Source organism: Cyprinus carpio, chromosome A20, assembly GCF_018340385.1.
Source record: "Cyprinus carpio isolate SPL01 chromosome A20, ASM1834038v1, whole genome shotgun sequence".
In the NCBI taxonomy this organism is placed as follows: Eukaryota; Metazoa; Chordata; class Actinopteri; order Cypriniformes; family Cyprinidae; genus Cyprinus; species Cyprinus carpio.
The window spans coordinates 21,973,359-21,997,568 of NC_056591.1; the positions used below are offsets into that span (position 1 = coordinate 21,973,359).

Consider the following 24,210-nt stretch of genomic DNA (forward strand, 5'->3'; position numbering starts at 1 on the left):
AAGAAACAGTTATTTAAAAACAACAACAACAACAAAAACATTAAATTTGAAATGGTATACAGGGAATTCTGGGAATGTCAATTTACGGTTATTCACTGTAAATTATACAATCTTTTTCACTTCCAAAAACGGTATACTACCATAAAATTACATGTAATGTCCAATACAGTTTTTCACCATATATAATAGGGGAACTTACCGTTAACCATTTCACATGTTTCTACTGTAACATTTTTACAGTCTTTTACCGTTAAATTCACGGTCATTTTTTACAGTGTAGAAACATCTAAATTTGTGCTGATGGAGTATCAACACATCTGGAAACCATTTCTGACATCTCACTTTACTGTTAATTAAATCACTTTAACTGTAATAACAGCATCCCTCCATCTTCCTTACTATTATTATGACAAGTAGGCAATGGTGTGTAATTTAAATGTAGATATAGGGAATATATATGGCAATTTTTGTTATTGCCTTGAAGTTTACTTGTTTTGCAGTTCAGGATGTTTTCATCTTTTTGAGTTTGTTTGCGTCCTGAGCCCTTTAATGCTTCATGTTTTCACAAATGCTTTCGTCTGTGATTTTAATTGAGAATTGGATGGTCAGCTGTAGGTTTTTGCTGTAATGCATTCCTTCCTGCATCTGTCTAGATCATTTTGGAGGTGGGTGAGGGTGAATGTGATAGCAGCCTGCAGCTGTGAGATGAAAGCGAGCGATAGTGTTTCCCCTGTGGGCATTAAGCCCAACCATGCCATTGGAGTTCCCTCTTGAAACACAGCCAAAACGTCAGTCCTAATGAACAACGTGCTCTCCCACCATCCTCCTCCGCGCTCTGTTCTCAGTACGTGTGCTTGAATTCGTCAGCGTGCGTCATGTGAATTTGTGGGGACATGCTGTTTTTTTTGTATTTTTGTGGTTATGTAGTTTTGAAATGTTGGATGTGTTTGCCTAAATGTGAGTGAGTGTTTGTGACCTTCTGTAAGTCTTATCTCACTCTGATAACGCTAAGATTCATATGACCAAGCCATTTGTTATTGTTGTTCAGTTGGTGTGATAGTAAATGTACGTGTGTTGACGCAGCTTGAACACAAATTACGAAATGTTTTGAGGGAACATCATGTTGATAGATCTGTTCCGAAACAGAGCAAGTTACTTGTTGATTTATGTAAATGCATTCCTTCCTGGCATTTGTGCCTTGTTTTGTTCCATTAAGGCCAAATAAAAGCAGGCGAATGATATATGAACAAACTCCTCAGTAGGAAGTCCTAAGAGGCCATGGATTATGATTGTTTTTCTTTCTTGTTTTCTCATTAACACAACTTTGAGGCGCATTTGATTGACAGATAAACCATGCACTGTTATTCTTTATGTTGTGAATAGTTCAGCACATTTTGCTTCGCTTAGTAATAACGTCTACAATAAATAAATAAAGGCTAATCAATCACTGTTGTTTTTTTTTTTCCAGAGACAGTATGCTAAACATTTTGTTTGTGTAATTAACATGTTTAAATGGTCAAAGCATTCAACACCACAAACACAGGCTGAGCGCCTTCAGAAGGATGTAGAAAATTATTCTAAAATCACGATCACGAAGAAGGTCTTTATTCTGAAACCAAACAAGTAATGTTACAGTAAGGTGGATAGGAAGTATACAACACCCCATCAGTTATATTCTGTTCAACCTGTTGGTGCAATTGTTTAACTTAGAGAACACCTTTTTTATGTCGAGATTACGTGAAAATTAAGTTGTGATAATGAGAAAACATCTCATGTCGAGATCACGATATAATTAAGTCACGAAAACAAGAAAGAAAAATATTAATAATCCATGGCCTCTTAGGACTTCCGTAGCCTTCAGAATTAAAATGGAATAAAACTGTACGTTTTAGTGTATGTAAGTGCTGCTGAAGTGGAGAAAACTTACAGATATGTACTGGAATTGAAATCTACAGATGCAAACAGACGAAGTGCAATAAAATGAACACATATTTTGGATGTTTCCTTTCCACTAGTCTGAAGCAACATGTTATGAAAAGCCAAATTGCCCAAGGTCTTAAAATTGACAAGTGCATTATAAAACAATGTTTTATTCTAAGACACAACCAAGTGAATTGTTAGTGCTGTTCAGATGGTGTAATAGTAGATGTACGTGTGTTGACTATGTTTAAACACAAATTACGAAACATTTTGAGGGAACATGTTTTGAGGGAACATCTGTTCAAAAACTTAGCAAGCTACTTGTTGATTTATGTGAATGAATTTCTCCCTGGCCTGCCTGTTTCATGAGAAACATATTTTTGAGATTTTATTTAACAGTATTTCAGTTAATCTTAGTTGAAAATAGTTCAGTAGCATCTTTAGACCTCTGTATTTACAGTTTTCCGTCATGCTCAATTTAGTTGTTTTATACATTTACTGTGCAAATGGTCCCTAAAAATATAAAGTGTTGGAGGAACACTATGATAATGCTAAGATAAAACGGAGTGAATTGTTGTTGTTCACTTCATTTAATAGTAAATGTACGCATTGACCTAGTTTGAACACAAATTACGAAACATTTTGAGGGTAGTTGATAGATCTGTTCCAAAACTTAGAAAGTTGCTTGTTAATCTGTGTAAATGCATTTTTGCGCCCTGTTTCATAAGATGCTTATTTTTAAGATTTTAGTGAACAGCATTTCAGCTACTTTTAGTTAAAAATAGTTCAGTAGCGACTTTAGACCCCTGCATTTGCTCTTTTCCATCATGCTCAATTTAGCTGTTTTGTACGTTTACTGTGCAAATGGTCCCTAAAATTATAAGTGTTGCTATGATAACGTTAGGATATGAAGTTAATTGTCTTTGTTGTTCAGTTTGTTATAGCAGATGTGTGTTTACAGTTTAAATTGATTATGAAGGGTTTTAAGACAACATCAAGTTGATAGATCTCTTCCAAAATTTAGAAAGTTGTTTGTTGATCCACGTAAATGGATTTCCTCTGGCTTTTGTGCTCCATTTCGTTTCAAGAGAAACTTTTTTGTTAACAGTATTAAAGTTACTTTTAGTTAAACATAAAAAAATTAACAGCATCTTGAGACCGCTGTTCTTTTCTGTCATTCTCCATCTACCTGTTTTGTACTTGTCCTTTACGAATTGCCCCTAAATTTAACATTTAAGTGTCAGAAGAATGCTAGGATAATGCTAAGATACAACTAAATGAGTTATTGTTGTTCAGTTCATTTAATACTGTAGTAAATGTACACATTGACATAGATTGAACACAAATAATAAAATGTTTTAAGGGTGCACTGAGTTGATCGATCTGTTCCAAAACTTAGCAAATTGCTTGTTGATTTATGTAAATGCATTTAATTTCTTTGGCATTTCTGCCCAATTTTGTTCTTTAAGATTTTAGTTCGTAGTAGTTCAGTTAATTTTCATTAAAAGTAGTTCAAAGCCATTTTGAGACCACCATCTTGCTGCTTTGTATTTTTACTGTGCAAATGGCCCCAAAAATCATAAAAGTGTTCATAGAATACTCTGATAATGCTAGGATACGGCTGAGCGAATTGTTATTGTTCAGCTCATTTAATAGTAAATGTGTGTTGACGCAATTTGAGCACATATTACAAAACTTCTTAAGGGTATATTGAGTTGATAAATCTGTTCCAAAACTTAGCGAGTTGTTTGTTCATTCATGTAAATGCTTTTCCTCTTTGGCTTTTGTGCCTTGTTTTGGTTTCATGAGAAACTTTTTAGTTAACAGTATTTCAGTTACTTTTAGTTAAATATAGTTCAATGGCATCTTGAGACTTAGCATTTTGCTCTTTTCCGTCATGCTCCATCTAGCTGATTTGTATGTTTACTGTGCAAATGGCCCCTAAAATTATACATTTGTTAGAAGAATGCTATGATAATGCTAAAATATGACCAAGTGATTTGATATTGGTGTTCAGTTCATTTAATAGTAAATGTATGCGTTTTAACGCAGTTTGAACGCAAATTATGAAATGTTTTGAGGGTACATCATGTTGATAGATCTGTTCCAAAACTTAGCAAGTTGCTTGCTGAACTGTGTAAATGCATTTCCTCTTTGGTTTTTGCATCACATTTTTTTCCATGAGAAACTTTTTTCTTAACAGTAATTTAGTTACATTAGTAAACTGTAGTTGAACAGCATCTTGAGACCCCTTTGTTTTGCTCTTTTCTGTCATGTCCTGTGTAAACGTTTTTATTGTTTTTGACTTTGATTAATAGTAAATGCATCTGTTGACACATTTAAACGCACATTTCGAAATGTTGGATGTGATCAATTATTTAGTCATCAATACACAGATTGCATAACAGCCGTGCACTACATCGGGTTAATCTAAAAGTGAGGATCGTCGTTTACTGTGAGCCAGGCATGACCGTAATGCAGGTCAAGTCATTACAACAACCTCTTTTTAAGAGAAAGGCCACGCTGTCCTTTGGGTGGCCCGAGTTAAACAGAAGGGAAACAATTCTGTTTGTCTATGTAAAGCAAAGTCCAGAAGTGCTTTAGTGGGGATGGTGAAAGTTTCAGGAGTCAATTTAGGACAGCCAGGAGCATCGGGGTTCACTGTCAACACGCACCAAACTCATTCAGCATAAGCCAATAACACCGTACCTTCTCTCTAAATCATTAAACTGCTGCATTTTGAACCTCTGGGAATATGTAATATTATCTAGCTGTGCATCTTCAAGCGAGGGCATGACCATCATCGAACAGTCACCTCATGGCACCTTTCATGAACAGATGTGGATAATAATGTGTTAAAGCTCCTGAGGCTGTGAATGACAGAATGATTTTTAGCTTACAAACTATTTCTGGCGTCTATCTCGACTCAATTGATGCTCCGGTCACCTCTCATTAACATGATTACCAGAAATACTGTATGTTTTGTTGAGGCTCCACAATCTTTTGTGGTCATTCTTAAGAAAAGGTGTTTCAGTTGAAATTTCAAATATTTAACAATTTAACTAAAAATTTTTTTTTTTTTTTCAAAATGTTTAACAGGTTATATTTTCCTACCTCAGTCACCAAAAATTCAGATTCAATTTTTTTTTTTTTTTTGTAAAGGTTTTTTTTTTCTTCACATAATAAGTAATGCTTTTGTTTCAGTAATAAATATATTGATTTTTTTAATTTATTTGAAAGGTAATTTTGCATTACACAGAAAACGGAGTAAAATTTATCCAATGATATGAGTTCAGTTTGCTGTTAATTAGATTAGCTCAGTGCCACTCATAGCAAACATGGCCCTAGAGTATTCCTTTAAGCTTGTTTAGATAATCCAATAACTCTATCCCATATTCATGCTAACATAAAGAGGGATAGAAAGTGTCAAGACAGGTTGGACAACTTGAGATAATTGCGATCATTTTGTGATTTTGTCCAGTCATTGGCACGTTGACTCACTCCACAAGTTTATGTGTTGTGTAAGTTTGGGACATGTCTGAATAGAGTTTAAAATCCGTGCTTGGATCCTGATTTTCTCTATTTATTTAGTAAATATTTAAATGTATTTTCTCTGATAGGTGGCGTTTATGGAACAGCAGTGATGCAGCGTTTCCTTGCTTACCGCTGTAAACAAAGCAGCGCTTCGCTTATAAACACTACTTTAATATGCTTTATATGGAGGTAAGAGGAAATGAAAATGCCATCAAAGCATTTCTGAAGACGGTCAGCTCCTCTCAGAGATGCATCTCAGAAACCCACACATATTTGTCTTCCAATATTTTGAGCATCGCAAACAGTGAGCTTGATCTGCCTGATACAGTATTTTCTCCTCTTTACAGACCTCATAAAAGTTCCACACAAATTACATTTTGGGAAATGATTGCAATGCAGTTTGTGTGCAATTTTGGAAAAGAGATCGGCCAAAATAAAACCATGCCATCTGAACTCAGCGCTATTGTTTTGGGTTGGAGCGTAGATCGTCTCTTCTTCTGCTCTTTCCTGTTGTGACAGTTAGCGTTGCATTACCATGCGTGCTCTCTTTTGGATTTGGATTTGGATTGTTCGCCTAGGACCGACTGTATTCATCGTCTGACTGCATGAATCATGACTGTTCATGACGAATACATGTACTGTTACTCCCCTAATGTTTAGGTGTTTTTAGTGTGTTGCTAAGCAGTTGCTAGGGTACTGTGGGGGGTTGTCTCTGGATGTGTCTCGTGTCTGTGAGTGTTTGTTCAGATCACAATAATACTAACTGTGATGCTCTTATAGCAAAAAAACACCAAAAATTGACTGGCAAAATGCATAATTTCAGTGCTCTGTAAATCATTTTTTTAGCATTATTGCCAAGTAAGTAGTCTAACTCAACTCTAACTCGTTTCTCAAAGGAGAGCATCGTGACTGCCGCGGCACTTCCTGTGATGACTGACGATTTCAGCGAGATTCTGAACTCCTGCGGCGCCAGAGTGCAATCTAGGACAGAGCCTTGCAAACATTATACTCTCCCGTCAGGGCTTTTTTTCCTTTTGTGCAGTTGCCTTTTCTTTCTTATGCAGCGTTCTGGCTGAGGATCCTCCCGCGCTCTGATCTGATCCATTCTCAACAGGGTTTCTGCTCCACCGGAGGCTGTGAAGCTGTCCTCACTCAAGGTTGATTACGTAATATCAAAGAGCTGGCGCTAGGAACCAAGCGGCGTTTTTATTTTGACACAGAGCGACCTAAATTCACCCCGCACCGCAGAACGAGGTAGAGCGCCGCTGCAGCGCGGTGCAAATCGGGTTATGTAAGGTCAGACGGTCATCTATTAAGAGGTTTCAGGGGTGTAACTGCTTTAAAAGACAGATCCCAGGCCGGAGTCTGCCAAAATCCACCACAGTATTTATAGGACGATTTACAACATTTGAAAGGCTTTGGGGCTGGAGAAAAATGCAGCAAAAACTCATCTGTAAAATCTTGTTGTGCTGTCGCAGTCGAAGGGCCTCTTTCGAACAAGAAAAGCCAGTTATAATCTTTCTTCAAAGTGTTTGCCAGCTGTGTTTTCTGTGTCAGTCACACGTCTTGAGTAGCTCTTTCATCATCTTAAAGTTAGGAATTACAAAATGACCGGATTACGAGAGAAATCACAGAATTGAGGATCTGAGAAATCTGACCGTCTCTTTCCCGGAATTAGAAAAGCTGTCATTGCAGCGAATCAGAGATCTGGGATTTCCATTCAGATTTAATTAAGATAAGCTAATTGCTCGCTAAAGAGATTGATTTTAAAGAATAGATGGATAAATGGTGCAAATTCATACTTAACCTTAAACTTAATGTTAGGGTTAGAACTTAATGCTGAGCTTACAGCATTTGTGCTCCAGATGAACTGGTTAGAGAATGTTATTTTATTTTTAAGCAATGCTTATTTATTTTTTTATTTTTTGGAATTGTAATTTTCCTTATTTTGTAATCCTTAGGAACACAACATGTTATCATTGCTTTAACATATTAATTGTTTCTTCTTAAATTAATAAGCAGACCGCATGATTTGCATAATCTTAGAGCTGTACATTTCTGTAATATGGACAGTACACCTCTGATTACACTTAATTGAAACAAAGAAACATTAATTTTCTGTAAAGCTGCTTTGAAACAATACGCATCGTGAATCGAATAGAAAAAAAACAAAGCAAAATTCTGATAAAATGTACATTCTAACAGCATTTCTTGAGCAGAGATCAATTCTGAGCAAAGATAACTCAGCTCAGCCCAGCATGGTCAATGTGTACGAATATGAAAAGTTTGGAAATGAACCTTGTTCAGTCTTACTGTGCTTCTCATGTCATGCTTAAGTAGGTCAGAGGTAACCCCATTGTAAAATGTGAACGCAAAGGGAAATACTGCGCAGTAAATTGTGCTGTAAAAGTCTTGTTGTGGAAAATATCCCGACAGGTCTTGGAAAAGCCCCAAATCTGTAGAAGTATGCACAAGCAGCATATTTCCATGCCATTTTGGCTTCCACGCATATAGATTTGGCATGCATGCCCTCACAGACTTTCCAGGACACACTTTGTTGTGAAAAATATTTATTGTTTTGTACCCTGTGTCATCCATTGAGATTTATGGGGCCTTGCTTTCCCAATGCTTTCACAAGAGCAGGCCCAGTATGGCTGGATGCCAAGATCACAGCGGGACCTTTAATTGCATCTTTCTTTTTGACTGATTTCCCAGAGCTTCCCAGCATTTTACGACTCTGCTCCCTCTTTCTAGGGATGGAGCGCATGTTTTGCCAGCGCTGCGCCGCAGATGCTCTTTGCTCCTCTGTGCTGGTTGTATTTCACTGCTTTGTGGAGAATGCATCTTGGTAGTTGTTTGCATATTTCATATTCAGAAACAAAAAATGTTGCTATTAGCTTTGATACTGTAGCTCTTGTGATTCAGATTAAAGAAATAACACTTATGCTGGGTGATGTTCAAGATTTGACCAGCGAGATGGATGATGATGATGGCAACTTCTGGGAAATGCATGTGATTGTCTTTGGAGATGGGAGTGAATTTAAACCCAGAGCAACGTGTGTCCAGCAGTTCACTTCTAAGGGGCTTTGCACATGTGCCACATTCTGACTTGTTTTTGATGCACAATGCAAACTAACCCTAACCCTAACCCTAACCTTAACCCTAACCCTAACCCTAACCCTAACCCTAACCCTAACCCTAACCCAGCTAACAGGGAACATTCTCAGAACATATTTTTGTTAGATGGGTTGAATCAATGCCGGTTTTAAAATGTTTGATCAATCTGATGAATTAATGCATTTGCAGCATTTTAGGAGTTAATGCACTTTTTAATGCACACTGTTTTAATGCATGCATCCCTTAGGCCTGAAACAAAATAGTATGCAAACACACACACACAAGCTCAGTCAATGCATTGCATGTGCATGTACATTCTTTGCATTATGAATGGCACGCTGATGCATATCAGAACAGGACATCATGCAAATCCAAGCATGAAAGAGTTTCATGTAGCATGTTTTGGGTCTTAAAGTTGCACGTGTGACTGGGCTCATTCACACACCCAAAAATTATACGCATTTTATTAGCGAGGTGTAATCAGCCGACAGAAAGTATTTCAACACGTTTAGGATTAATATCTAGACTGACGTGCATCAGAGCTGTTAAATATAACCATGTGTGCCGTCTCGTGGCTTTGTTTGTGTTGCCTTACAAACAGTTGTATTCTGCTGGTGTGCATTCTTGATTTATTGACACTGGTGTCATTAATTTGCGGGATAGAAATCCAGAACCTCACCAGAGGCTTCGGATGAAATCTTGTTAAAAGCCCTATCAACTTTTTTTTATTCTGCAAACAGTTCCAGAGTCAGGACACGTTGTTGATAGATCGCAGCTCTGGGTGGCGTGTTTCACATTCACGCATGTCAAAGCATCAACATTAGCCATTTTCATGATGTATTTTTATGATGTTCTCCCTGTGTTTCCAAGACTGATTTACGATGGCCTCGAGGATAGCAGCGTGTTTTAAGGTTCAGGCTGGTATTAGGGAGCTCCACTGCCACTTTTAAGCCTCTTAAATTTATGTTTTTTCTGCACGCGACTTAACCCTAGATTCTGTAGATGAAGCTTTCAAGTACTTGTCTTCATTGAGGATTTAGCACTTCTGCGAAAGCGCAGACCTAGAAAGAAGACGCTTGGATGTAAAAATATCAGGTTTGATTCTTGTTCCAGCAGTAAATATGAGCTGAAATAATGATAGTAATAAATATCCGGCAGGCCTGTAATTACTCCGTTCTTGTAAGATGTAAGACAAGAAAAAGTTACAATCATCACTTTGTATTTGGTCTGTAAGGTTTGTGAATATGTTAACCATTAACCATCTAATAAACATATAGACTGTAAAAAAGGAATTGTTGAGAAAACGTAAAAATTCAGCACAACTATCAGATTTTTTTTTTTATAAATTTTTTGTCTTAAAAAGCAGCAGTAGTTTTTTTTTAGTTGTTTTTAATCAGGCTTGTAGTAAAACCATAAACCATTTTTTGATACTTGGAATAAACTTTAAAAAACCCCAACAACTTACATTTCTCATTTTCATTTAGTTTAACTTGATATACTAAAATAACAAACTAAAACTGAAATAAAAAATCATTTACAAATAAAAAAACATAAAAAAACAAATAAAAATTTAAAACTAGTCTGTGTCTGTTTTTTTTTGCATTATATTTTCTGTTTCAGTAATTAGTTGTTTTTTTAATATATATATATATCATTACTTGGAATAAACATTACTTGTATATATACACACACTAGTATTTAGTATATATATTTAGTAGTTAAATAGAATTTATGTTTATTTCCATTTTTAATGAAGTTTTTTTTCAGTTAATGTTCATTTTAAATAGCTTTTCTTTTTCTGATTTTAGTTTTAGTTAACTGTAATCACCCCGGTTTCAAGTAATTCACATTTCGTAGTATTTGTGACTCAAAAGGCCCGTGCACTAGAAAATATGTAGTTGCTTTTTGGAATGCATGCTCACAATGAACATGTAATGAAAATAAGTGTGAATGAAAATGTATACTGCACCTTGAATGCATTTTTAAAATGCGTAAATGATCAAAAATACTGTAAAAAAAAAATGTAAATATTATTACAATTTAAAATCACTGTTTTCTATGTGAATAAATTAGAAACTGTAATTTATTCCTGTGATCAAAGCTGGATTTTCAGCATCATTACTCCAGTCTTCAGTGTCACATGATCCTTTCTAGGTTTTTCTGTTGCACAAATGTTTTGAGGTCTCGGGTTGGACTTATAAATGCACCGAGCGCTTTAAATAAAAGATTCATGCGATGCATAACTAAATGTTAAAGAGGGCGCAACCGCAGCAAGCTTTTCTTTTCAGGAATTGCATGAACTGCTCTCCATCGCTTTGGGAATATTTAGGTCTTAAAGCAGCGCTGGAATTTTTCAAGTACAAGTCTAGTATGTATTGTATAATTGAAGTGCAGTGTTACTTGAAGTAATTGGCTTGGTTTGTTTTGTTATCAACACCATCAAGTGGATGTAATTAGGATTGTAAAAGCCTCCGGGTTTCAGGCAGAAGTATCTGGAAATACAGGTTTTTATGATGTGGTGCTGTTTGAGGACATCTGGAACACATCCAGCATGCTGTATTAATGTTTGCACTGCTGTATATATAGATATCAGCTTACATAAGTTGTGTAAATAGGGCTCTGTGACCTCTAGAAGATCTAATAAATCAAAAGGATTGATCGTGAATTTAGCTGTAACATACATGCAGGGACGAAACCTCATGCGGTGTGAACTTTGCCCACAGAGCGTATTACTTCCACATGTGCGGGAAAATTATTTGTTAAAGGACAGGATTGTTTAACGTGACAAATAGTTCACGCGGCGCTTGACGTCTGTAGCTCTCGAACGCGTCTGGAGTGCATTGTGTTCATGTGGGTTTTTATATCTTCACCTCATCATGCTTGTTTTTGCTTCGTTTCAGTTTCTAAACAGGATCCGGTTTCAGGTTTTCTGAGAGCTTCCATGTGCATAAATATTCATTAATAAATAAGCAATAAATTCTCGTGCCATTGTTCGTTTAAACCCGGTTTTGGGAAGCATTGAGCTGCTCAATCTTGAAATCGACTTCTTTTGCAAATGGGCCTATAATGCACCAGTCTTTTGGGAATTTCCTAGGTTTTTAGAATAGCGGTTTGTGTTTTATGAGTAAAAGAAAGTCTGCGGTGAACATTACTGGAAGACACTTTCATGTCTGCAGTATAAATTACACGCAGTCTGGCCTCAAATGTGTTTTAGGACGTTAGTTGCTGCATGTATCAGGTTGTCAAGCTCAGTACAATTAAAAAACAGCTTTGGTTTTTCAACAGTGTAGAGCTGTGATGCTAATCACAAACCTTACTCATCGAAAAAGTACCATTCTGAAAAACCCATGGGAAATTTTGAAGGAAACTAAAAAGCGAATGACTCATTTCTCATAGTGTGATGAAATCTCTTCAGCTGTGTATTAAAGTTCAGCTTTCAGATTCATTGAAATAAAACTAAAATTGCAATACGGCATGTGGCTATCAAATTGTAAAGAGTCACTTTAACGTGCATTTGGGAGCGTAACGTGCCAATCGTGTTTACAAACTTGTAATGAGAAGCACTTTTCATCAAAAGTCAAGCCTTAAATACTCCCTGCAGTTATTCTCAAAATAAAACTTTGATAGTTTAACGTTTACAAATATGAAATTACCAAGATCTAACATTAATAAGAAATTGAATAACAAACAATTGTAATGTACAGTAAAATTTGCATTGATATATTATTTTCCTACAGTAAAATAATATAGTTGTAATATTTCTTATTTTTTCATTTGCAATTTTTTATATTTTCATTTAATAGTAGAAGTAATAATGATGATTATGATGAAGACTATTATTATTAAGAATAATTATTAGTGGTAGTAGTAATACAATATCAATATTTTTTATTTTGTTTTATTTAGTAATTTTTATATTTTAAGTAGCAATAATAATAATAATTAATAATAATTTTTTGAATAATAATTATTATTATTTTAAATTTTATTATTATTACTTATTTTAACTACTATATTATTTTATTATTATTATTATATTATTATATAAAATATTAGTCCATCAAGTGTTCTATTATTAGTCATACAATAGTAATATTTCTTGTTTTTATTTATAAATGTTTATATTTTATTTAGTAATAAGAATAAAAAGAATAGTAATAAATATTATTAGTAGTAGTAATAACATTATTTATTATTATTATTATTGGCAACAACACAAAATAATAATAATAATAATAATAATAATAATGTTAATATAATATATATATATACTATATATATATATATATATATATATATATATATATAAACATAATTATTATATATATATATATATATATATTATATATATATATATATATATATATTCATTTTATTTTATTTATATTCATTTATTTATTTTATTATGGCAACAGCAACTGCTTTTTATTTACCAATTTTTACAAATTAGATTTGTTTTCCTCCCAAATTCCTCCTCAAATCATGTGTGTTGTTGCCTTTCTAAGTGATCAGATGCACCGTTTTCACCTGCTGGATCAGAAAATGGGTATAAAAAACTCACACAGATGTTCACTGAGGAACCCGAGTCACATTTACAGACACAAAAGCCCTTAAGTTAAGAAAAGTTAAGCAAACCATTAGTTTTAAAGAACATATATATATATATATATAGTATGTGTAAAAGAAAACTATTCTGTCACTCTGAAAGAAAGCATTTCAGCATAGCCGAAGGCATGACGCATCATGAATCTTCGACCAGACTGGCATAAAAGTTAATAGTTTTCATAAAAAAAATACTAATAATTATTGCCTGCTGTTACTTTAAACGATGGAGTTAGTAACAATGCAAGACAAATTGCATGACCGTCAGATCTTGACTCGCTCTAAGTACTTTCACAGTAATATCTCCCATGCGGCCCGTTTTTTACTGCGACTGTATAAAACAACAGGGAGGCATTCGAGGAACTGAAATCCGTGCATTATTCTTTTGCGTTTCTTCGTTAATGAGCTGAAATAGTTGCTCTTTCTTTGAAAACACTCGCATTTAATTGCTGGCGAAACGGTCTGTTGACAAAACAAAGAGAAGCGGGTGGAGAGAGGTGGAGACGGGGTCTGTTCAGGTCAGGCTTGCTTGTGCATTGGAAATTGTAAATGTAAAGAGTGAACATGGTGTGTGTATGTTGTGGCGAAACCGCTCCTTATTCAGAGTTTGATCACGTCGAGCGCTTTCTGAATGAAGAAAGAACATCAGATGGTTGAATCTGAGCATCTAAAGCACTGGAAATGTAAAAACTGGAGCAAAGCGAGCATCGTTTTAAAACCGGCTGAAGAGAGAACATTCCAGGAGGTCAATGAAACAAAGAGCGCACAGAGTTGCTTTGTGTTTACCCCTCTTGACCTGGATTTTGCTCAGAGCTCACGTGCTTTTCATCATGCAGAAATGCACTTGGGCTGTTTTCATGCTTCCCATTGGTTTCGCTCATTTTTTACATTGCATTGTTCATCCTGAAAGCATGTTTGCATCATCGGTGACATCGGTGGAGAAAAGATGCCAGTTTTACAGTGTGATTGAAGTTTGAAGCTCTTTGGTTTTGACACCGAAACACTGCATGCACAGAATGCGAGCCGCTCTCCAAATGCATAACGTACACAGTTATAAGTGTGAGTGAAAGCATGCAAATATGTAAACGTTATGCCAACGGTCACAGTTCACTTCCGCCAGTGTGCTGTGCCAAAAATGAACATTTGCTGAACATGTGCTCACCCTCAGGTCTTCTGAGATGTAAATGAGTTTGTTTCTTCATCAGGTTTGGAGAAATGTAGTATTGCATCACTTGCTCACTGCAAGTGAATGGGTGCCGTCAGAATGAGAGTCCAAACAGCTGATAAAAACATCACAATAATCCACAAGTAATCCACAGCACTCCAGTCCATCAGTTAAAATCTGGAGAAGACAAAAGATGAAACACATCCAGCATTAAGACGCTTTTATCTCCAAATCATTGTTTCCAGTCAAAATACGAGTCTATAATCCATAATAACACAATTGACCAACGCAGAAGAGTCTTACAAACAGTTTGTTTTTACATGAGATTAATTGATGGGTGAATCTGAAACTGATGCACTCCCTATGTTTTTCCATCAAGCTTGATGGTTTAATGTATAAAAATGAAGAAATTAAGACAACCATAAATATTAATATTTAATTTTACAGTTGTAATGTTTAAAACAAATTATATTATTATTATATTCCAATGTTTGTTTTTTATTAAGTAATGTTTATTTTAATTTAGTAGTGTTAGTAATAATAATGATTATTATTATTCATAATATTATTATTTTGTAGCCATATATTATATTATATTATATTATATTATATTATATTATATTATATTATATTATATTATATTATATTATATTATATTATATTTATTTTTTATTTGTTTTACCAAAGTCCACAAAATAATTTTGTGTAAGCAAAAAATATGTTTCAAATTTTTCATTATATTATATAGGCCTGGGCAATATTAGCGATATTATCGCAATATCTTTGCTAACATTATTATTAGGGAATGTTGTGTAAATTGGCAATAATGCAAAAAAGTATAGCTTATAAAGACAGTAAGTTACTTGGACTCATGTCTCACGACTTTCACAGTTTTATTGTTTTTTGTTATTTAAATAACTTGCTTTGTTGTTGCAACCACCAAATGTTTTTGTAGGAAGATTGTGTTTTTTATATCATTTTCATATTTGATATACATAAAACATTTAAATATTATATATATATATATATATATATATATATATATATATATTATATATATAGATATATATATATATATATATACTTTTAAGTACCATTTTTTTTCACAGTAAAAAAAATCACTTTTTTTAAATTTGAGAATATATATATATTCATTTATCCTTGAAAATTTTTAAAAGGTGATTTTTTACTGTGACAAATTTTTTAAATAATAATTTAATTTTTTTGCTATATTGTCCAACCCTAATTATATACCACAAGTCTTATTTTAAAGGCTTTTTAAAGTGTAAATGTGTTTATATTTTTCTCTGTCTGCAGAACAAATATGGCCAACACTAACAGATCGCTGCTCTCAAGTATTATAAATCTCGTTAGTGTTCACCTGCATATACAGCTGTCCACTCGCGCACTGCATCTGCATCACTGCTGATCTCTGACGTCCAGCGAGGGCTTGAAAGCACCTTGAGATCCACGCAGGGTAACTAGCATTTTGATTCATTTGGGACACCATATTTAACTTCCAAAACTTCAAAGTTGTCCTCGTTTAGCTCTTCGGACGCCAGTGTGTCATATTTATGCTTAACCGAATAAAAATGGGGTTTGGAATTATTAGATAGACATCAGATGGGGCTTTATTTATTTATGCGGGAAGCGCAGCACATCTGAGCGGCCTCGATTTTCGTCACTTGCACAGAAATGTTTTAAAGTAGTTTATGCTTGTGCTTGCGCAAAAACTTCACCTAATGGTGCTTTGAGTAATATCTGACGTTTAAAGCGAGCGCGTCCAGATGTCCATGAAACACAGATTATATCAGCGTCTCTGAAGGGATTTGCATGTTCAGACACTGTGCATCTGTGAACGCTTGTCTCTGCTTACGCTAACAAACTAAATGAACGTGTGAGAGGAGCGCGTTCATCTATTCCTGATAATGAGAATATATCTTCGTGTCATTTGCCTTCATTATTCGCCAGGAATCATGAGTTTCACCATCGTTTCTGTGTTGCATCATTGCATTGAGCCATGTAATATGATTAAATATATTAGACAAAATATTACAGCCTGACAAATCAATTTTTTTTTTTTGAAATTCTTAATTGAACCTCAGTTTAAAAAAGTGTTTCTTAAGTATCATATCAAATGTTCTTGTTTTTCCTTTCAGTTTCTTTAAACCATGTGTGTCATTTGAGAAGCAGGTAAATCACTGGAAGCAGGTGACGAACAAAAATAAAAGAAAATCTGAAATTTGATCAAAAATACAGTAAAAATTGTGAAATAGTTTTGTAATGTAAAATAACTGTTCTCCATGTGAATATCTATTAAACTGTAATTTATTTCTGTGATGTGCAGCTGAATTTTCATCATCATTAGGCCTACTCCAGTTTTCAGTGTCACATGATCTTCAGAAATCATTCTGATATGCCGATTCGCTGCTCGAGACACATTTCTGATTATTATCAATGTTGAAAACTGTTATTTTTGTGGAAACTGTGATGCATTTTATTTTTTCAGGATTCACAGATGAACAGAAAGTCCAAAAGAACAGCATTTATTTGAAACAGAAATCTACTGTATAAATGTCTTTACTGTCACTTTTGATCAATTTAATGCGTCTTCAATGAATAAAAACATAATTTATTTCATGCAGACCCCAAACTTTCGAACAGTACTGAATGTATATCATCACATCTGTTAAAATGAATGAGATTAATATCAGAATTGTGATCAGTGTAGATTTTTTTCTCAGAGGCCTGCAGGTTTAGTCTTTAGTTTTCTGGTCTGCTCGCGTTCAGCCTCACACAGGAGAGTTTATCCTGGAATGAATGTAAATGCGAGTCCTCTGCTAACTTTGAAGAGCGGCGCTATTATTAGCACGGGGAAGGCAAACGAGGACATGTTTCTGTTCAATGATCACGATGAAGGGAGAGTCTCTCCTCAGACTGATGATTTGAGTCACGATCGGAAGGGTGGATCCCAACGGCTCGTCTTCGTGTCGGTCTGCTCTCTCGACACCAAGACACCACTGATTTTTCAGTTATATTACTCGCATATTACCTTGCGGCCCACAAGGGGTCCAGGTCGCCTACCAGGGCAAGGATGCTACGGATGATCAATTTATCAATGCTCTTTTGTCGATGACGCGACCTCACGTGTCTGCTTTGCACCGTCGTGATTTGGCTGGTAGGCGAGGGGATATGTTTTCTTTGTGAGTGAGGGCTTGAAGTAGTCTGTGAGTAATGACACAGCTCATGGAGAAGCGCAGGATTCATTAACCATCCAACGGTCGGCTGCGGTGGGTGTTTCAAACAATGATTTGAGGATAAATGGCTCTGTTTAACAATGATTCCCGTTTGCTTATGATTTTGGTTTCTTTTTTAACTCTAGACGTGACGTGGTAGGCTTACATTTGTGGTGGTGTCGCGTTTTTGCCCCTCCGAAGCATGCCGACGGATGCGCTTGGGTAACACTTCAATCGTTTTTTTTTTTATAAGCAGATTCATCGATTTAATAAGCAAACTAACAGCTCATTTGTTAAAAATCATCCAATTTTATTGAATAAGTAAAATTCAATTTCCAGAATCTGTAAACTATTTAGTTCATTGTTTATTGAAAAAATATAAATAAATAAAACTACAGACCCCCAAGTCGTTAGAATTACATATTTGTGAACAATCGGCGGAGGTCTGGTGTCCTTTTTTGTGAAAAAATTAATTATTTATTTTTTTTTTTTATTTTTAACTTAGTTTTTTGCTACTGCCGAAGATGATCATTTTATTTACTGAAATCTTCATTTGCCAGGGGGCGAATTTTATAGATGGGGAAACAAATACCATGTGCGCCTGAAAAAAAGAAAATCAAACAGTCCCCTCAAATAGGTTAGTAATTAATTTTCGACTTCCACTCCAGATTGACAAACGACCATACTTTTCAACAAATCACGTCTCTTTTGTCATGTTGTTTAGTTTTTATTTTTTTGTTTTTTTATTTTCTCTATAATTTTTTATATAATGTTATTCTATACATCGGGTGCATGGTTAGAACTTTTTTTGTTTTTTTATATAATTTTTTATTATTATTTTAACATGTCTGTATAATTTTATTCATTTCTATTTTATTTGTTTTTTTAAATTTGTTTAGAGTTATTTTAATTTTACTAGTTAACTTTTACTAACATAACATTTCAATTTTACTGTTGAATGACATAATAAACACAATCTCAAATAGTTTATTAATTTTCTTCCAAAACTGCAAAACATAATCAAATCATAATTAAAAATTTAAGTTTTCAGTTTATTTTAGTTGTTGTTTGTTTTTGTCATTTGTATTAGGTTTCTATTTATTATAGCAATTATTTATTATAACATGCCTATATAATTTTATTCATTTCTACTTTATTGGTTTTAGTTATTTTAGTACTTAAAATACAAGTAAATAAAAGCAAGAAATGAGGCCTTGTCAACTAGCTGAAAACTAATTAATTAATGTTTTATTAACATTTATTAACAACATACATTTTTCTGTTGAATTCCATTTTGTATAAAATAATAGTTCAGATAGCAATTAAATTATTTATAGATTTTTGAAGAAAAAATGCATTGCTATAATAAACACAATCTCAAACAGTTTATTAATTTTCCTCCAAAAATGCAAAACATAAGCAAATTTATGGATTTCCAGCTCAATTGAACTTTATAGTATTTATTTCTGTGGAATTTATTGTATTTTTTTATTAGATTATATTGTAAAGTAGAGTTGATTTTATGTTTAATTAATCAAATGTGAAGCAAAATTAGTTTTCGCTGTTAAGCAGCTCCACAGAAGATTTTGCAAACTAATTTAGTTCATTTTTATTGAAAAATAACTCAAATATGAGGCTGTATTTTGTCTGTTTTTAGATATTAACTTCTACTCTTGTGACACATTTTCTATGAAATAATACTTCAGGTAGCAATTACATTAATTATGTATTTTAGAGTAAAAATGCAATCCCATCATAAACACGATCCCAAGTGTTATTAATTATTACAGTAATTCTCTTGCAGAAATGCAAAGCAATCCAAAACAATTGAAAGATCTGTGTGATGTGTGAATCTCTGACATCTGATCCTTCGCCCTCGTTTTAGTTATTAAAGTAATTCTATTGCAGTTGTGAGATGTGTTTGATGTGTGAATCTCTGACATATAGAGCTGTGTGTTTCTGAGCTTCTTTAATAACTATTTAGCTTGAAGGTGAAAAGAAATACTGTGTTATAACTGAACTCAGGGTTTTGTTGCCGTAAATAGTCTGTGTTTCTATAGTGTTTCAGTTTCAGCTGCTGGAAACCGCTCTCTTCTACATGAACACTTCAGAGATGGGGCTCTCGTGAGGATTGAGAGAATATTTGGATATATTCAGCAGTGTTTTATATATTTAGACACTGTGGAGGGTGTTTTTCTCCCAATATTTAGTCTAATGGTTTATCAATATGGGTTTTTAGTGACTGATTCTTAAAATCATACACTATTGTCCTATGATTTTTAATATCTAGTACGTATTTATTATAGTTAACTTTAATATGCCATGATACATATTTGCATTTTTTTAACAAATATACTTTACATTTTCAATAATTTATCATTATACAACATCAAATTTATTTATTTATATATTATCATATTATATATTATATATTTTTTTTATATTTATTTTTTATTTATCTTTTTTGTTTCATTTTTTTTTAACATTTATTATTATATTATAGTTTTCATTAATATTTTAAATATTTGAAATAAATTTTCTGTTTTTACTTTAATTTTAATTGTTTGTTTTTGTCATTTTGATTAGGTTTTTAATTTTGTATTCATTATAACAAGTATTTAGTATTATTATTTTAACATATATATAATTTTATTCTATAGTATATAGCTTTATTAATTTCTATTTTATTGGTTTTTTGTTATTTTTGTACTTAAAATGCAACTAAATAAAAATGAGAAATGAGGCCTTGGCAACTAGCTGAAAATTAATTAATTAATTTATGTATTTATTTATTTTAATTTTACTATTAAACATTTATTTTATTTGAGTAACAAAGTAACTCAGTAAAGTATTTTTAGTTAACTATAATAACCCTGATCCCTTGATTCACAATTATTTTTTACAAATATACTTTACATTTTAAATAATTAATCTTGATTATTTTAAGTAGATATTTGTGTTTTATTTATTTGATTTAATTGAACGATTTTATTTACCTATTTTACTGTTACAATTACATTCTGTTTACTGTAAATGAATATCTGTCTATCTATCTTTACATCCATCCATCTAATCTAGTATTTTATTTCAATTTACAGATTTTTTTTTAAATTATTTTATTTTTAGTTAACTATAATAACCCTGATGTCATGATGTATATTTACAGTATCAATAATATAATATTGTAGTTTTTTTTTTCATAATTTGAATTAGATTTCATTTTTTATATTTTTTGTTTTTTTTTTTTTTTTTTTTTATTTTTTTTGTAGTTTTTGTTTTTTTTTTTTTTTTTTTCTTTTTTTTATTGTCTATATATATATAAATTTTCATAATTTGAATTAGATTTCATTATTTTATTGTGTGTGTTGTGTTGTGTGGTGTTGTGTGTGTGGTGTGTGTGTGTGTGATTGTGTGTGGTGTGTGTTGTGGTGTGTGTGTTGTGTGTGATGGTGTGTGTGTGTGTGTGTTATTTTAGTGCTGAAAATTGAAGTATATAAAATTGAAGCCTTGGCAGCAAGCCAAAATGAAGTTTAATGTTTTTTTTTTTTTTTTATTTAATTTTTTTTTTCAGTTAACATTTAGTTTATTTCAGGTAACAACTTTTTCGTTCATGATATAATATATTACATTTGTATATAAAATATTACAGTATACATACAACATTAGAATTTTTTTATAAATATATATATATATTTTCATTTTTATTATTATTATCTTTAAATGTCTAAATAGGTCTTACACATTTTAAACTTTTTAGTTATTTTAGTACTTGAAAAATAAAAAATGTTGCCTTGGCAGGTAGCTGAATAAAATTTAAATTTTTTTATACTTCATTTTATTTCAGTTATTTTATTTTAGTTAAAATTCATTTCAAATAACAAAATGGTTATGTAAAATATTATAGCGTACAATATGAGTTTTTTCCTGGATTGCGAGGGTGAATATCATGAGAAAATTAATTTTCTTTCTTAAAAAATTATATATTTTTTTCTAGTCTTGAAATGAAATATAAGCAAAGATAATAAAAATTTACCTTTAAATAATTTATCCTGTTAATATCTTTTAGTTTTAATCTGAATTATCCGATATATTTGATTTTTTTTTTTTTTTTTTTTTTTTTAAATAGAAGAATTGATGTGCAAATATGTATTAAGACTATAATTTTACCACCATACACACAAAAACACACATATCATCTGTTTCGTTGAAAAATCCCTGAAGGATTTGAACCAAACTACAATCTCAGCCTCTGGTTGGCAGATAAACTCATGACCATGAGTCCATAACTAGTTGAGAAGCGTCACTCTAGTGTCTTAACGCTGTGATGAAAGCCAGAGAACAGTCTGTTCTTGTGCGCAGATCAAAGGCTAACATCAAATACATGAACCTCTCGATGTAACGAACACACAGATAGTCATCGCAGCGGTTAACCTTTACCTGTTTGAAGACGCTTCCTTGTGCTGATGGGACACATTTCTCCAAATATGACCTCGCCCCGGGCCACGGAGCTGTTTTCTCTCGGGGTCACAGCGGGTCACAAACTAAACTGAGCAAATTTGCTGTCAGTGCACTTTACAGGTTCATGGGTTAAAACACACAAATGGGTTAAAATTGATCCGTTTCTGTTCTGGGCATTTGTGCAAGAGTTAATGGAAATACTTGTTTTGTTTTACCAGTTGATGAACTAAAACTGTGTTTGAGAATAACATGAAAATATTATATTATATTTTTATATATTGTAGTATACATAGTTTATCTATGAAAATTAGTTTTTCACAATTTATATATTTTTATTAACGTTTTAATTTTTTATTTTTATTTTTCACTTTAGTTTTAGTTAAAGTTTTATTAATTTTGTTATGTGTTTCTGTATTTTTTTATTATTATTTTTAATATGTATAATTAGGTTTGTATTGATTTTTTATTTTTTATTTTAGTTTTAGTTATAATAGTACTTAAAATTAAACTAAACAAACTATATGTTAAAAACAAGCTATATAGTTTTTTTTTAGATTTTTTTTTATTTCAAGTAACAACATGTTGTTATTAAGATTTTTTTTTATTTCAAGTAACCTTGGTCCTAAAATTATTTTGTGCAAGTTAGCTTATATATAGCTATATATTAATTTATATGTCTAGGGTTTTTAGTTTTAGTTATGGGTACTTGTACTTAAAATTAAACTAAACAAACATTTTTTTTATTTATTTCAAGTAACAAAATATTGTTGTTATTAATATATATATATATATAATATATTTATATATATTACGTATATATATATTTATTAATTAATAAAGTGGTCTCTGTATAATGTTAACAGTAGACTATAATTATGAAACATTTGTATGTCAAGTATGTTATGATTATATATATAATATAATAATAATATATATCTATATATATATATATATTACCCTCACCATACATTTTCCCATGATGTCTTGTATACAGTCCACAAGTAGAATAACTATATAATAAATATATTATATAAAACATATATATCAATCAAGAAAAAAATCAAATGTAACGTTCTAGTGAGTGATATATGATACAATTAGCATACTTGATTAATATTGTTCTGTGTTTCAGAAGCATTGTGTTTTTCATATATGCTCATCTGTCACAGCTCTGTTGTTTGTTGTGCAGCAGGACTGGAGTGAACACACAGGTATGATGTTAACGAGTAATTGTGTTTGTTATGGATACGTTTCATCGTTTGTGTTTGTGCTTGTGGGGGTAAAGCAGCGCTGAAACCCGGGAATTGTAGGAGTAAAGCAGCGCTGAAACCCGGGAACGAGGGCAGTCGCTGTGTTTTCTGGGTGAATGACCCGCATTATTGACTACAGTACCAAAGGTACAGTTATTTATGATATCATGTTAAAGATTCACATAGTGCTATATGTATCAGTTATTAGTGTTTTTTTTGTGTTTTATGACATCAGACTAGATTTATAATATCAGTCATCATATCAGCTATTTTGCGTGAATTTAATTAATTAATTAAGTAAGTAAATATATAAATTTTTATATTTTTGTGTATATTGTGTTGTGCAGGGTTGTTATTATACTTTACTGAATCTTAAAACCATCACATCTTTGGAATTTGAAATAAAATGTACTTGAAACAAAATAAATTATTTTTTAAAACTTAATATTTATTTTTTATTTCAGTTTTAGTTTTTATTTATTTCCAGTTAGTAATTTTAATAAACATATTTAATTTATATTAATTTCTAATATTTATAGTTTATTTTATTTCAGCTTTATTTCAGTATTTTATTTTAGTATTACTTGTATTATAATTTTTATTAATTATATGAATAGCTTTTATAGTAATATTAATATTTTCGGCTTTATTTTATTTCAGCTTTATTTCAGTATTTTATTTTAGGATAGTTGGTAATTTGTTAGGAAACAGATTAATTTAATGAGTATATTTATATTTTTTGTTTTTATATTAATATTTTTGTTTTTGTTTTTATTTTTATTTTTTATTTTTTTTTTATTTAGTGTTTTTAGTTTTAATATTTATTTTTTATTTATTTTTATAGAGAGTAATATTAATATTTTCGGCTTTATTTTACTTTTTAAGTTTTATTTTATTTCCTGTTAGTATAATATTAATATTTTCGGCT

At 32.1% G+C, this 24,210-nt stretch overlaps 1 long non-coding RNA gene across 1 annotated transcript; it reads left to right on the top strand.

Annotated features, from left to right (window-relative positions):
* The first annotated feature begins 6,109 nt into the window (after positions 1-6,109).
* Positions 6,110-23,430, top strand: LOC109076141. Its single transcript, XR_006162797.1, has 4 exons — positions 6,110-7,006; positions 15,656-15,815; positions 23,202-23,243; positions 23,343-23,430. It is a non-coding gene; the product is annotated as an uncharacterized LOC109076141 (long non-coding RNA).
* The last annotated feature ends 780 nt before the right edge of the window (positions 23,431-24,210 follow it).